Below are 17,899 nucleotides of genomic sequence, written 5' to 3'. Positions count from 1 at the left end.
TGTTGAAGAATAGAACTATAATCTTTTTGTCGATATACTTCAATATCTAAAATATTCTTTTTTGAAGTAATTTTTTGAATAATATAATAATTAAAAGTAGTAGCATTTTTTTCAAGTGCTGGCAAATTAATGCGATCATACATGTATTATTATAAAAAATGGTTGCAACTTTATTCTTCGAGTCATTAATTTCAGAAATATTATACGTGGGATATTAATTAACCGATGTGTGGAAGTATTTTTAAGTTATTTAAACAAGTGCATTTGATCAAAACGAGATTAATATTAAATATTGATTAACTTGAGGAAACAATATTAATTTATGTAAATGATTCAAATACAAATACATGCAAATCTGTATAGTTAATTTGCATGGTAAAATTATCAAATCGCGCGAACTTGTGCTGATAGCAAAAGCAAGAACAAAGAGAGCATATTTTAGGCAAATTTTCCGGCATAGATACGAAATTTGGCGGAGCACAAAATAACGGTCTTGGAGAATCCAAGAGAAAGAACCATATCAAAACTCGGAATTCTAATTGGAACTTTATTGCTTTGCTTCGGTAAATTCGGTCGGAAGTTTGCTACGGTGAAACTTGCCGAGGTCGAAGAAAGATAGACGGGAAAGGTCAGCGATGGAATAGGGAAACGGTAAAATGGAAGTGAGGGAAGCCCGTATCTCGGAAAGGACGCCGGGATTGTAGACGCAAACCTGATGGGGCGAGAAAGTGGGCGTCGATTCTTCGGAGAATCCAATCGTCACTGGAAGTGGCTATGGACTATTTATTACCGCCGACCCTGCGAAAAAAGCGAAATTTATTTACTGCTACATTATTCTCGATAACAACTGCCGTTTCAGCTTGTTTAGGATTATTGAACTTTATGGCGGAATATCAAATTTTCACTTTAAGTAAATACATTTTCGTTCAAGATGTTTCATTAATTATTTATATAAGAATGCAGAAATAATGGAGCATTAATGTTTAACTAATTTATTATATTAATAATAGCTAATTATTTTAATTTAGAAAAACATTTTTTTTTTGTTAAAAATTTAATTACGAAATTAGTTAGCTTTTACATCTGAAGAAGCAGTTCATTCAAACAGGTTGAATTAATTGAATTAAACGTTTAAACCGGTAATTAACAATAATTCTGCTAATAAGAGAAATATTATATACTTCTAGGTTATACTATATTAATTACTGATGCATTTATTGGTATAATGTAATTAATATGTATAATACACAATGTTTGACGCAAATGCAATATGAGTGCAAATGCAAATTTTGTAAATCTATTTCCATAATTTATGGAAATTTACTCGTTAATTTAATAATAAGTGGACTTTAGAAGGACTTCACTCCCTACGAGATTTCTAACTTGTATATCATTGCTCAGTTCTCTTAAGTCATCACGTTTTGCGTATGTGTGTGAGTGCGCGCACACCGGCAGTTTGGCTCGACGTGACAACGACTTAAAGCGAAATCTTTGCGAAGGCACGATGCGCGGCAGATTATACGATCTTATCGGAGCTTCGCACGAGTCTGCACTTCCAACAAGGCAGGTGTGGCTGATTAGACACTCACCGGCAGTAATGTAACGCGACGGAACTTAACGAGGAACAATATTGCATTTATCGACGCGGGGAGCGGGCGGGCAACGACGGTAAGCCGGCGGCATGCGGATGGTATGGGGAATTTAACAACTGTCGAACGTGCTAGAAGCTAACCAGTTAAGATTCCGGAAGCTGTGTCGCGCGTCGGTTGTACCAGTACGCTGCGAAGCGCCCGAGGAATCAATTAGTCGACTGCAGTCGGCTGACGCCCGGCGCGCCAAACATTGACTTTATTTGCATACTATGGCGGAATTGCAAATTCATACTTATTGCGGAGTTATCAATTAACCGTTCTTGACTGCGAACAGTCTCTGACCGATGAGATTCGCAAGAGTGTACACAATATCCGAGTCACGCGAAATGAAATAAGTTTGCCGCGCTCGAGTATTCGACTTTTTCGAGATTTCAGCCCTTTTTTGAATTTAATCATGATATTCGTGTTTATAAAGAAAGCAGCTTTATTATTTTGCGAAATAATGATAACGACGGAGCCGTCAATGCCGTTTCACGAGAATTACAGAGTAGATTAAAATGAAATAGAAAGGAAATCTAGAGAGGTCTTTTTGAGTTTTAATGCCGCTCTACATATTATTCTTTCTCGTTTTAAAAGAATCTCTCTCGATGAAAAGCGCAGATAAAGCATTTGTTACGTTACGTTAAGTCTCTTACATAACTCGGTATGTACATTTGACGGAGCGTCGCAATCAATAGGAATTTTTATTGCTTCTCGACTCTTCGTGTGGCATGTGACTGAAGGGCTTTACTCGAACAAAGCTTTTGACCAATCTCGTCCTACAAAGTTCGAAGCGAAACGTGGTTTATTCGGTTGGAACCAACCTCTCAATTCACAATTTCAAATCAAACATTGCGCGATATGGTTTTGCGGGAATACGATTGTTGCTCCAAATACGGAGAAGGAAATATTTCAAAGTCTTATTTAGATAGCACGTAGTATTTAGATAGTAGTTTTTAGTTTACAACATCGTTATAATAGTTTTTATTATTTTTTTGAAAAAAGATACAGTAAAATTATAGTGAAATTTATTAGAGAAAAATGTAAAATTTTCCGTTTTAAATATCTAGTGAATATATATATATTTATATACTTTGAATATACATATATATATACTATTTCACACTTTATAATTTTTGGATTACTTGACTGCTGACCGCACGACGGACTGGGCATTAAATTCTTATTAAAAGATAATTAAGATTTATTATGTCTGAAATTATTTAATTATTTTTTATTGCAAGAAAGTAAAAATTTCTCATTTTTATACGTTTCTATAACAATTTTCTGTCTGTTTTTATAACGCGAGTGTCGTAATTTTTTATATTTGATTGTGAGCCATTCGACGCTACTCTGAATTACATTATATTATTTGTCCGTACATTCTTTGTAAAGCTCGCACGGTTTTTTCCACCGTCGCTGTTCCTTTTGAGTAATGAAGTTTATTTGCCGCAAATAATAATAAAAATGCCCTTTCTGTTCAACAATTACGTAATTGCGAGAAAATTGCGCACCGATTTAGTCTGAACTTTTTCTCCGCACTTGTTTATGCGGAAATGTGTGCAAATTCTATACGGCACATTTGCTGTAAAATCTCCATACGGGCCTTAAACGCAAGAAGGTAGGACACCCGGTGCCTTACATCGTTTCGCCGGGGACGATATGTATGGTAATTTAAGGTGCCGCGAGAAACATCTAGGTCGTTGCAGAGGTCAAGGGGGTGATTTTTCGGATGCGGAAAAGGAACTTGTGCTACTTATTAAGCTGTTATACTGAGAATACAGAAAATTATGGGCGAAAAAATCGAGTAGTGTTCCTTGAAATTTTATACAAGATGTGTACTTTCTATTATAAGATTTGCCGTTCCTATAACAAGAAAAAATATTAAAATAATCGATGAAGCGTTGATTGTATCATTTAGATCGCTGCGAATTGTTTTAAATCTAGTTTACACAGCAGGTCAACTGTTGTATGAATAAAAATCTATAGTGATCTTGAAAGAAATAAATCGATTTCACATGACGGATTTTTGTGGACAGAAAAGCCGCTTTGTCATAAATGCTCGTATTTTATCGAGGCGTTATCCTGCGAAGTAATTCGCTTGCACATACGCGCTGTTACAATTAATACAGATTCGTGAACGGACAAAAAACGGTTAAATTTTCAATTTTGTTGCTGAGTATTGAAAGCAGGATTTCGACACTTCCTCCACCGATTGTTATATATTCTTTTACAAATAGAACGTTAGTTTTAATACTATTGAAATTTTTTTATCGTTTGGCGACAAACTTCTTTCATTTCAGAACACGTGTAAGAGTTATTAAATCAACGAACGTGTCTCAACGACATTATTTACGCACCACGTCGCATAAACGCGTTGGAAAAATGTAAGTCTTGCAGTTGCAGAAATTGCAGTCAGGATTGCCAGAATGAGTAGTCACATGGGACATTTCTTGCGGAACGCGGCTATGAATAATAGTTTCTTGGGGATCGTTGGTGAAATTCGTTAATTTCCCAAAATGTAAACTTTAATCATAGTTTGCTTTTATTTAGAGAAATGTACATATCGATTAGTCACTTTCAGCAAAAAAAGTGCAAAGAATTATTTTTCGAAATGCTGTATGATATTCCTAGCAGTTTTGTAAGATATATTTTTGCTCTTATAAGTTTCTAGTTTTACATTTATTTATTGAACTATTCTTGATATACTTAGAGAAATGCTAGTTTCTCGTCTTTGCCCTTCCTAAGAGTGCTGGGAATTGAAAACAAGATCAGATATAAGTATCGAGAATGTGTACTGGCTGAAAATCGATTCTATTCTATGTGACTTCTATTTCTTGACGAGCAGTGAAGTCTAGTACCTATGCTGTCTGTTCGCAAAACCAACGGTAAAAGGTTCTGGAGGGAACAATGGCATCTTTGATCGGTCACGAAGTTTCTTACGTCGGACACGGAAGCTTTCGAAAAAGTGAAGGTTTTCTGGAAAACGTGCGCGACATAAAGGGTATTTGTTTGCCGCGAGCGAGCAAGGAGATTGTAGCTATAGATTTTTACTGGCGGGCGTTCGAAAAGCAGCATGTGTTGCGAAGGGCTCCTTTCTCCCCCTTACCTTTCTCGGCTTTCCCTGCTTGAAACGGCATAATTTTTTATTATGAGTTACGGGAATAACTATATACGGTGTTTTCCATTCGATTCCGCGAAAATTTCTCGAAGGAAGTAAAGGGAACTGCTTTATTCCACCATCGCGTTCTCAAATATGAATACAATAACTTGACTGTAATATTTTCTATAATGCAGCTTGCGCAGTTTATTGAAAGATATATTGGATATTATAAAAAGTCGTATCATTTTGATTACATTTCAAACAAATCAAGAAACGTTAAGGTTAATTAGGTCGCACAAAATATTTAAAGTCAAGACCTAAATTTTGAACAATTTCTTATTCTTTTATTTATTTTTATTTATTCATTTAAACTGTCTTAAGTATATTATTCGTACTTTGCATTGTCTATTGCAGAGAATGCAATGTTTATTAGAAAACACTGAGAAACCATTTAGGTCGATTTCAGTCGTAATTTATTTTATGAAAGCGAGATTACTGGAACGCGGATAGGCACTCTGTCTTCGGTTTTATTCGTTTCTGCATATTAGATCAAATACTCTGCTACAGAATGCGTCTGTACGGAGGTTCTGAAAGCTATAACTCGTAGTACTTAGGTTTTACAGTCGGTGCACTCGTTGTACCAATGCGGCGTAGTTCGCCAGCGTGCGATTATTTTGAAAGATAGTGAATTTTGCTTACGTAGTGATGTTTTTATTTTATTTTATATAACTTTCTATTTATAAATAGAAAAAAATTAGCCGACTTTTTTATTTTATTTGTATCTTGAATATTACTCCATTTCAGTTTATTTTATGACAATATTGCGACATTATTAGTTACATTAATATTTTTTATTAGATATTATAATTCTTTACGTAAAACGCGATATACTTAATTTTCATAAAATATTACGAAAAAATTACTGTCGATTGCTTATTTTGTTAATACAAAAAGGCATTTTACTTTTCGCCTGGCAAGTTGATACTTATTTTACGAGTAGAATTTATGACTGTGAGGCAAAATACAGCGTTGATAACGGGTATCATTATTTACGCATTATTTCGCTAGAATTCTGGTCGACAGAAAAACACACTACCCACACACGCGTATTCCCTAGTGGTAAATATTCTTCGTTGTCTCCGTCGAAGGCACTTTTTCACTCGTTCAACAAACCCGTCGGCTTCGATGAATTTTTAACCGTGAATGGGATTTCTTAAGGCCAGCTTCCGTGGCTTTTTGTAGCCTGCGGAAAAATTCCATCCGCGCTCGAAAAATTCTCGACGTTCCGCCGCGCTCGACAAAAATTCAACAAATAATTCACGATGTACACGCGCCTGGTAAATAAGAGTTTTGCCGCTCGCTGCGTATGCATATATCGTCATTATGCACCTATATCTCGGCTGCGTGTACTGATTTCCGGCATAGGTACAAAATATGTCGTAATGCGCGGCACATGCATTCTGAAAATACATTGTTCTATATATTATGATACAGTTTGCTCTTTTCATTGTATTTTACTAGTGATTTGAATGGGGAAAAACACGCCTCTCTTGTTGATCAAAAATTTTTGCCCTACAGCTTTTCACGCGTTTGACGATTTTTCTCAATTTCATCAATTGTTTAACAGGAGCGCTATTTTACGAAATTATGTGCTGCTTTGTAAAACATGGAAAAATTTTAGTTATGAAATAAAATATCTCCCAAAAATGGATAAAATTTTTCAGAAATACTGTACGCGATACTACATGATAAGAATTTATTTGTTCTTTTTTTACTTAAAAAATGCGTAACGTTACTTGTTCAGAAGTAAATTATATAAAAATATTTAGATTGCGCGAAAATATGAAACTGATTACGAGTTACATTTAATGGCGTTATAACAACGTTGAAATAATTATATTTAATTTGCGCAGCTATTTCTCGATTATTCACTGAACAAATTTATATACACATCTTTTTAAGTAGTATCGGCTGAAGTTTCAATCAATTTTTACGTTACTTATAGTTTCTATAATATTTTCATCGTTATTTATGCAAAATTATTTTATTGTATGCAGCAAAGTTAATTATTAATTTCCATAAGAGCGCATAGTACACGTAGCATTTATTTTTTATTATCCATTTTGAAGTGTTAAATGGAAGATCTTGTGAACAATATTTTTTTATGGCTCCATACATTGAAGTAATATTATTATTAATGCAAAATTACATTTAGTTAAACAGTCGCAAACGTAAAACTTACAGTCACACATAATTTAACGCAGCGTCATTGAATTCTTGGCTTTTCGCTGCGAGCTTTCGTGCCCGGATATATTAGTCATGATTTTAATATCACGTGCAATCTCATGAAATTTATTATCTCACTGACAGCGCGAAAGTGCATACCGCTGCTAGCAGACGAGCGCGTTGTGTTATCTTATGGCGTAGAGTATGAAGCTGTTATGTATCCCGAGCAAAAATTTTGTTCGACAACTCCCCGAGTACTCTTTGCCAGGGCATCTATGCGATATTTATAGGTCGTCGAAAAATTCAGTAAGAATCTAGGGAATTGTGCCCATCATTTTAGCCGAGAAAGAAGAAGGCGCAAGTAGCTTATATGTTTATGCGTGCCTGTGTGTATCTGTGTGTGTGTGTGTGTGTGTGTGCATCAATTTCGTGAAAGCTTTTAAGGGCACCGTCTCTAGCACACCTTATTCCCCACGTGGCACTTTCATGGATCGACGCGCACTTTTCGATATTCACGGTAAAACGGGCTTGTCATCGTGGCTTCGATGCAAAAGAGCGCAATTACATGGATCACTTTGACGATAAAAAGAAAGGGAAAGAAAGAAAAGGAAAGGAAAATGCAGTCGATGAAATGACCGGAAAACGCAATACTCGCGATGGGGATCTTCCGCGAAGATTAAATAAAATGCGCTGCAATTCGTTAGAATTTTTTTTGTTGAATCACATACAAACAAATACCAACGAGTTAATTTGTCGATTCCGATTAATAAATATTTATTATTGTGTTTTTGTATTGTTTTGTAAGCAAGTAATAAACCCATTTGGTTTTATAAAGAATTATTGAAATTTCGCGTCGTTTATAATACTATTAAATTGCATTAGTTAGCAGTAATATTTGTCGTAATATTTCCGATTCTATTAAAACTTCTTTAATCATACTGTTATTGATAGTCGGCAAAGAATTATTGCGCAAGCTAAACCGTTCGTAACGATAATCCAATATCGAAAACTGATACACTTCAAACTTTCTCCACGGAGAGTACCTAATAATTAAAGTTTAAAATCGAGAATTGCAATTTAAATTAAGAATTTACTTGAAACAATATTCCGCGTACTAAAATAATTATGAGTTTTGCGAAAAAGGTAAAAATAAATTATTTATATGTAACGTTTCTCTTAATGTTTATTGAAAAAGTATAAGTTTTCTATTTTCTTTTTATCAAATTTAATAAGTATATGGAAAATCTATAAAATTGTTCTTGCATTTTTATGGTACATTCTTATTACTTGGCACCGCCGATGGTTATTGAAGCGACTATTTGGCACGAAATTGTGCTGTGTGGAATAACGGAACAATTAAATAAACTGCACAGTGCTTTCAATGCATTTGCTCCGAGTTGCGCGCGGAATATCGCGTCTCTGGTAGCATTAAAAGCCGTGCGTGACGCATTCGACTTTCTTGTATTTTCAACCTCTCAATCATCTTTCCTTTTTTCTTCTTTCCACCCTTCCGTCTCCTTTTGCCGCTTCGTTCGTCGACAGACTTCCCGCACGTATCCCCAGGAAGTGCAACTCACGTACCGAACGTGAGTATACAGAATGTAACTGAATTAGTGGGACAAACTGCGCGTGAGCGTATTTTTCGGTCAATTTAGAATCAATTTTACGTTAACGAGTATTTAATCAACTCACTTTTATACATACAGTATACATATATAGTATTAAATTTTAAAAATTTAGGAAAATTGATTTTACTTTAAAGAGAGAAAAAGAGTACATAATTAACAAATATAATACAAATTTGGAATAAACGTTTTTTTATATATGTAATTTTACTTAAATTTTACTTAAATTTTGTTTTTAAGAAAAAAAAATTTTGCTGTTAAATTAAAGAGATATATATTGTGAAATGTTCAGGTGAACAATGCACTTTTTTTGTGAAATTTAGCAACATTAGATTGCATACGATAAAAAAGGGTATCGTTTCCAACTTCCTGGTGATTTGTATGCGGTGTCAGTAACAACATTGCCGCGCTTAAAGTGTGAACATGTTCGATTTTGCACGATGCACCACCGACTAATCCATACACCGTCAACATGCTCATCCGACAGCCTATGTCGCACAAATTGTAGGATGAAGTATAAACCGCTTTAGGCAAGCTTTCGGGCGAAGCCACTTGCTGAGCAAAACGCTCAGCATTCTATGCTTATTCGCGTCGCTCATGAAAACCGTTTGCATAACGGAATTATCTCCTGTTAAATGCGCTGCTTTTCGGATTATACATGTAAATCAATCGCGATCACTTTTTTCCAATTTATTGAAAGTAATTCTCTCGTCACATAATCAATTTTATGATATAAGTTAACACAAGTTATAACAATGTACGAAAAAAAAAGAAAAATAGAACCGGGAAATAAATTTCCAATTCTCCGGTGTTAATGAGCGAACTTTTATTACAATCCGGGAAAAATGGATTACTTGATGAAGGAACGAAACTGTGAAGTGTTATTATTGCTCAACTAATTACTGCATTGCTCAATTTCTCATTTTCCGATATCATAATTATTAATTGACAGGTGAACGTGTACTGATGTTGGATTTGTTCTGATATGGCGCTTTTTAAATGACATTCACAGTGTCGATATTTAAAATGTTTTTAAAACGTAGTACTAAAGTAAATTATAGTATTTTTATCAACAGAGTAAAATATATGGGATTTCCTATACTGATTTAAATTGTTCAACTTAAAAGATATCTGAACTAATTTATAATTATTTATAAAATTAATGCAATAAGAAACGCTTTAAGTCTTAAATGTATAATTATAATATTATTTCGAAGATATCGCGTTTTATTAATCGGAAATGGAAAAAGATTTTAAAGTTTTTCGATTTGTACGCGCACATTTGCGCAATCCGAATTGCAAAATTGCACGCGGACGCGAATACATTTTTTCCTGTACAGCTTGAATTATTATTCCCGCATGCGCCCCGTCAGTCTTGGTATGTAATTCTATCGTCCACGTCGCGTCGATCGCTGACACGTCCTGTATTCGCGCGTTCTGTATGTGCGCTGCTGCCTATGCAGGCCTCTCCATCTAATAGTCCTTGCCGCACGAAATTGTCGCTGCGCCAGCAGGAATTTTGATTCGTCGCGAGTCGCCGCTGTCGGCTGTTTCGCTGCCTATTTATAAAGCAAAATTGCATATGTATGTAGATATACAAACATGGATGAAAATTTTGAATTCTTTTTGCGTGCTTCTGAGAAAAGGGGAGAGAAAGAGACGCGATCTTGATAAATAGAATATGATTAATCATTAAATGTATTAATTGCGGACGTACCGATTTGCACGGATCCCAAAACGGGAGTTTGGTTCGCAGGGAAGATTAAACGTAGGAAAGTTGATTTATACGACAATTTATGTAGCGATTAATCTGTTCAGGACGAGCAAGCCAAAAACGACGGCTCGCCATGTTGGCGTTCTCTGTTGCAGAAGAGATGAATACCGCGGTGTCAAACGTTATTCGCTTTATCTTTCACGGGTAACCGATTATTCGAGGCGAACAGAGGTGCGATTTTCGGGGCAACGGATTGGCCCGAAAAATATATTGTTTCAATAACGTTGTTACCGCCATCGTAACTGTTGCATTGCGCGACGGGTGACAGCACAAATTATGGTTTTTCACTCTAGCCCTGGTAATTGAACATTCTGTTAGGAAACTACTTCAATTTTTCCATCGAACCGTGAAATCTGACATAAAGTAACCCTTTGAATTATTTCAATGCACGTTAAACGATATTGTGTCACAGGAAAAAGTATTTAAATCGCACAATAATTGATTCTCTGTGCTGCAAATATTTTTTCCTCGGAAAATTGCCAATTTCGCTTATGAAAACACCGTTAACGATATATACACTGTTTATAAAAAAAAATCGACGCATTTCGATGAAATAATTCTGGACCCATGACATTTAGTTTTACAAAATATCAATCTGTAATATTTTAACACAGAATTTTTTAAATAAACAGTTTGTGTACTGCAATAATTTATCGTTTCCTTATCTTCTCGTCATCATATGCCAAATTTTTGAAATGAGAAGACTTACTTTGAGATGCGTCGATTTTTTCGGATAAACAATGTATGAGAACAGTGTATGCTATAGTATTTTGGTAATCAATCCTGATGGAAAATTAAAAACTATTTTTAATTAATTCTGAAACCTGTTTTAATTATTTAAAATGATAAATATTTTTGACTACAGTACCTTTCATAAACAAACTTTAGATTATTCGCTTTTTACTATTCTCTTGCGATTTCATTACATATTCTGTTTAATTAACTAGTTTAATTGTAACTTCTCTATTATTTTTGCAATTATTATGATGTGCGATAAAAAATTGGATTTTTTGTTATAACAGAAAAATAGGTTTTTTCATAAATATGATATATGCGGGGAGTGAAATAGAGACGATGTCGAAATCTGTGGCAGCGACCGCAATCTCTTTATTAGCCGGCATTTGAGTGAAGCTCAAGTTAGTACTTAAAATACAAGTTGAAGAGTGCTGAGTTGGCGCCACTCTGGAAAGAGCAGAGGGGTTTAGTAGACCCTCGAAAGCTGCACTGTTGCCTAGATTGGCGAGGCTCCGACCAAAACTTAGACTTCTTCGATACGGCCGAATTAGCGATATCTTTGCAACAAACTTATAATAAGTCACATCCTGGTAGAATGTACTTTTATTTGAAGTTTCAGCCTTTTAACTTGTTCATTCAATTTATTTCAATATAATTTCTGCGAAGAAATTAATTATATTTTGTTTCTATATGCTCGTTTCGACAACTTATTCACTGACAATTTTTCGACATATAATTTTAATAAACGGGAATATTGTACAAATTATTATACGCAGATGCGTGTTGCGCGCGCAAAATTTATATTTTTGTAAATTGTAAATTTTTCCAACTTTTTCGCATAACTTTTAGCATTAAATTTGTAATTTGGCATGTAAATCATGTAAAAATAAGAAATTGAAATTGAAACGATTTCTCGTTTAGACTTTGTATGCAACTATATATCGAAAAAGTAAGATGCGAATACATTTCGCAGTAGAAATTCGCGACGTAGATAATAGCAATGACGTACATCTCGGAACTGTAAGGTGGCAAAGCTGATAACGCGTTGATCATTTTCCGATTTCCGCCGTTACGTGGTTCCATTCGTTCGTATTATATACGACTCTTCGCCATCTTGCTGATGCACTTCATTACGCTAAGTGTTCTCTCTTAAAGTTATTATCGAGATAGTCGAGTAAAATACTCCGCATTTATAACAGTCGCGAATATCTCTAGTCATTTTCAGAAAATTTTAATTTTAATTGTGATATTAATTGTTAATAGATAATTGAAGAAAAATTCAGAATTAATCGCGTAACTAAATTTTAATAATTATTTTAATTTTTTTGTACCATTAATTAAAATTTAACGAATGCTTTAATTTAATAATTATTTTAATTTTATATAATAAGTTTTCGATAATTATTTTAATTTATTAATTAAAATTTAATAACCAAACGCATTATCTACGTGCAGGGTTGTTTGAACTGAAGCAGTGCACTAATGCGAGGCAAGTTAAATTACTCATTGCTACAAACGCAAAAATTCTTTTTTTCTCTTCTATTCCTATCTCCATCCTAAATGACATTGGTCGACTCACCAGTAACAGAGCATGCCGTGATTTGTGTTGTAGCGATCGTAATAAATAACCACTGCAAACAAGGTCCGCGATGTCTTGCCTGATAAATTATTCGCTTCCAACTTAACTTTTGCCGGTAGCTTAGTTTGCACGAAATCGACCATTAGTCAGTGTCCCCGGGCGCTATTCTCGCACATCGGGTAGGCGCGTAAAACGAGACAAACTAAAATCGACCATTTATTATGCGGCAGCTGGACTGAGCTTTACGGCGAATGGGAAGCTTGCTGGGACTTTTTTTCCGTTGCAAATGGCAGAATCGGGTTTCATTACAGCATGACGGCGAAGCCACAGTCCTTATTATTCGTTTGCGCATTTCACAGTCTTCTCCTTACAATTCGTTGTATTTGGATGTAGATGCAGCAAAGTAAAAATAATGAAAAATACGACTGTAAGAAATTATTTTAGGTGAGCATTGTACGGTCGTCTTAAAAATTATATTATACAGAAAATTGCTCGTTTTTAAGCATATCTTGTAAGTTTTTTATTCGCAGTCTTTATTCATTAATGCAGATGTGACGATATACTACTTTTACAGATTTGTTTTTCTCTCGTATTAAAAAAAATTTCATTAAAATGTGATGTAAAATCAACATATTTTTATAACTACAGAGCAGCATGAATTAGTATTATGCTTTGAATTTGTATTATTTATTTGGTATTTGGTAGATATTCTCAACTTGTGCGCTTTGCAACGAATTCTTTGCATAATTCAATACAGTTGGATAATTAAGCTTACCATTCGTGAAAGGAACGATAATTATTTCCAACCACGGTTGAAAGCTTCAATTACATTTCCGTTCTGCAACAGAGATTAAGTTCTATTAAAATTAAATTTAAAACCAAAATTAGCTAAAGAATTAAATTTTACTATTTTTTTTCGCATTCAAAATACGCTTATTATAATACATTGCAGATTTTTATATTAGCAATGAGGAAAAATAGTGTACATCTAACACAATAAAAACCGAGTGCAAAATGAATGTGTAAAAAGAATGTCTTGCTCGACAAACATTGTTTCGTAAGCAAGGAAATTTGTTACCGCCTTTTAATCAGAGATTTAGCGACAGTGTGCTCTTTAACACCAAGTCAACGCAGATTCATAGCTTCGAACTCGCTGTAGCATCGCGCAACTTTGGGCTGAGGCCAGCTCACTTTGAACCATTATACTCGGCGGACAATCTACCGGCGAATAAGTTTGCGGAGGGCTTTTGCGCGTCACACGGCCGGGTGCAAAGCCAAAGAGCAGAAACCTGGACGTTCGAGTGAAACTTTCGGCAATTAATGCTGGCGGTTCCTCGCCAGGATGGCGAATTTCAATAAGACTAGCCCAACATTTAATCCGCGAAGTGCTCCGGTCGGTTGAACCCCGAGAACTGACCGAAATTCGGCAAACAACTGGAAGATGAGCTCATAATAAAAAATTTTGTTTTAGGCATAACATTTAAGACATTTGTTTTTACGTTATACAAAATGAGCAGCATTTTCAGTGAAAAGATTTTCTATTATTTATATGTATTAAATTTTTTTGGAGTTCAGTTTCTAACAATTTGAATGATTTAACTTTTATAATTTGGAAAATTTCGAATATTTAAGAGATCTCTTTTATTTATTGTTTTAATTTTCTTTCCTGTTTGTTTGAATTTACTTTTCTATTTGTCCGTTTATTAGTGGAAGGCGCGAAAACTCATTGTCGGGTGGGGTCCGCTTTAAAATTGCTTTAATTGCGTTATAATATGTATTATATATACTATAAAATATGTGTGTGCTATATATTTCGTGCTAAGCTTACGTAGCAACATTGGGATAGGCTACTTTCCCAGCATGGAAGAGATCAAAGACTGCTGACGGGTGTACTCATTATCCGCGTACATATTCATAATGGTTACGAACGTATGTACATCATAACTAATTATAATGGAACCGCTCGATAAAACGTATCTGTACATCAGCGCAAACTGTTTTGTAAGGATTAGCATCCGGGGAAAAAGATTCTTTTATTATGCAAATTATAAAAACGCTTTGATGCTCATAAAGCTATGTACAATGAATAGTATTGTATCAATGCTAAGAGTTTTATAAATAATAATAAAAAAGTATACGTAAAATAGGTTTTTTTATTTGATCTCAAATACTGACTATTTTGTGCACTTTTGATTGTAACATATTATTTATAGGATGCATTAAAAAAATGCATATCTTTTTTTTGAGACGACAGTTTTTTTTTAATCTAAGATCGAAAATCTGATAGAAAAATTATCAGTGGAAGATCGTTTTATCTTTTAATTCTTATTAAATATGTTAAAAAATTTTTTTAATTATGATTTTGTCAAAATAAAATGTTGAACTTGTATGAAAAGTATTATAACTTTTGATAATTAAAGTTATGAAACTTGACTTAGAATGTTCTAATTTCATCAAATAATTTTATAATTAGATATTTCATCAAACTTTTATCAAGGAAAAATAAACAATCAAAATATATGGAGTTAAGAGAAACGCACGTTGCTAGAAAAACTTCGTTACATTTTTTTATATTTAGAAAAATATCTTTTACGTTATTTATCCATCGAGTTTTATGACGTTATCTTTAGGATTCTTGCAGTTTCATGTGAACTCTTTTATATTGAGATGAAATCTTTCTCTCGAGTGAAATATGTCGCGCCTGGATAGATGTCGACGTTGCTTATCGATAGTACGGTGCTTCAAGATTTCTCAAGTGGAAATTTCAACATATCGCAAAATATTCACACGCATGTGAACAGTCTCGCTTATACGTCGAGAAAATAGGATATAAAAGAAAATTTTGTGCAGCATACATTGTACGAATATACGCGATAAATTGTTATAGTCAGTGGTTAATCCGACCGTGTTATTTCGCTTAGTTGTTTTGCCACTTTTTCATCGGAATCGAAATAACCGCTAATTTTTTCTTGTTGGATGGGAACTGTATCGATTTCACCAATAACCAACGTGCATGGTAATTCTCGTTAATTTTTAAACACGCATCCCGTGGCACAATTCTTTGCGCTTCGATCGAGAGTATCGGGTTAGTAAATTTTTCATGACAAAAGCATTTATGTGCAATAATTCAATTGTAAAATACGCGAGCAATATAAGTTATTAAACCAATTTGAAACAATACATGCATTTTTTTATTTAACTTATTTTTTTTTTAATTATCAAAATTTTGTATGATGTATATTTTTTCAGTTTATCAGAAGAATGCGTTTAGTAATTGTTAATTTTTTTGTTTTAGAAAACAAATTTTTTATCTACGCGTTTGTATAGCGTTATTATAAAGGGCGAACATAAAATGAGTTTAATATTAATTGTGTGAATTAAGGTAAAGTGTATTTTAAAACACAAATTTATCCGGCACTCTCTGTGCGCTGTTTTATCGGTCGTTCCGAAACGTCTGATAGATAGCAAAAATTTTTCAGTGATCCGTGGATAGCATGTATGTGTCTTTTTCCACTGGAAAGCGCAACTGAAAAGAAATATTTTGTGAGCACCGAAATCGAATTTACGACCAAAATGATCTTAAAATTCAAATTCGGCTAGTGAGTCTCCAACCAAGATGAAAGTTACCACTCTCATCGCGGATCGACGCGTCTGAATAAAAGATGCACAAATCTCGTTGTAGATAGAACGTTATAGAATTTAAATAAACTTCGGTGTAAAATGATTTATTTCTTTTTTTCTTTTATCTTCTATAAGATGAATTTTATGGACAGATATTATAATTTCAATTTTTGTATTATGTGTAACAACTTAATCGAACGTTTTATGTAAAATGCATTAACATTGAAATTTTCATAGCAATATATTCAGTAACCATTCATACAATATTTGTAGAATAAAAATTTCTGATTATATTACACAAACGATTACGTAAAAATATTTCGCGGTAAACCATTTATTTATTATAATTTGTAATCAACAAATTGCTCATTTTGTGCAGACCTCCTCGCGTGATACAGAAGAGTTTTATCAATAATTATTCAAATCATGATGTATATGGAATAATATTAGATTAAATCGCGGAGAAACTCTCGTTTTGTTCTTGTCCGCATTATTCCCTTTATTCGTGTTCACATAGTAGCGGAATTAAAGCGGACGGTTTAAGACGCAAGCTTTCTGCACGACTCCTATATACGCTTCGTATTTTTTGTCGGCATCTGGTGCAGTGTGAGCTTATCGTCGTTAGTTCAGCTATGTCTGTTGCGCAAATGTTCGCGGATATAATTTGCATTATCGCGCTTAGCTCTTTACATTCTACAGGATGTACTAGATTCATCGCGCTTTTCTTTTCTTTTATTTTTGAAGAATTTTTTGACCTATTTCCCATGACAAATATGTCATGCCAGCCATAATTTTCGTATTATAAATGACCAAGAATAAAGGTTCCCTTCACTAATTAACCTGCAGAAATGAAATCTTTTAGAACGAAACGTTTTTATTTAGAATTTTTTATTAACAAAACGCATTATTTTATATAAATGTCGTTTCTATTTAAATTTTTTATAATATGGAAAAATTATATCTGTGAAATTTTTTAACAATATGCATCATGTGCATATTGTTTTGTTCAATATTCAGCGAAGCAACTTTGTATTGATTATTAGAGTAAATTGCAGTTTGAACTAAATAAAAGTAATTTTTTCGAATTTTAATGTGTTATAACATAAAAGTTGTTTAACCAGACTTCATTAAACATTTTTTTTTCATTTGAGTTGAGATTTTATCCGAGATTTTATCCTATTTTATATTGAATATTTTATATCCTTTCTGCATAGTTTCTAGTTCTCTCAGAGCATTCTAAATGCAAGTTTTCGTTTGATGTGGTCGCGTGATATTGACCAGGGAATAAAACTAAATTTTTCACAGTCAGCTCTTTTCTCTATGCTGTAAGCAGTGTGAAAGCTGCATTTGGCATGATACATATATGAAGAGTGTACTCGAAATATTCAATACAACTCTTGTAAATAAAATTGTAATCAGAGCAAATTTACGCGTTACGTGTGATGAAAAAAAATCTTGATTTCTGTTCTGCAACATTACAAGAGACGAAACTTATACGTTAACATTCTTTATTTTATAATAATATATCTATTATTTATACATTATCATTTATGTGATTATCGAAGTAATCGGCACAACATTATGAAAAAATGATTATTATAATTT

The 17,899-nt window shown here is 33.7% G+C and overlaps 1 protein-coding gene across 13 annotated transcripts in view; it reads left to right on the top strand.

Moving 5' to 3' along the window:
* Positions 1–17,899, top strand: part of ome (dipeptidyl peptidase 4 omega) — a 304,004-nt gene that overhangs the window by 142,136 nt on the left and 143,969 nt on the right. The window lies entirely within an intron of this gene.

This window comes from Linepithema humile, chromosome 1 (genome assembly GCF_040581485.1).
Source record: "Linepithema humile isolate Giens D197 chromosome 1, Lhum_UNIL_v1.0, whole genome shotgun sequence".
Classification (NCBI taxonomy): Eukaryota; Metazoa; Arthropoda; class Insecta; order Hymenoptera; family Formicidae; genus Linepithema; species Linepithema humile.
The sequence above is the reverse complement of the archived record's forward strand: the minus strand, read 5'-3'. Positions and strand labels throughout refer to the sequence as shown.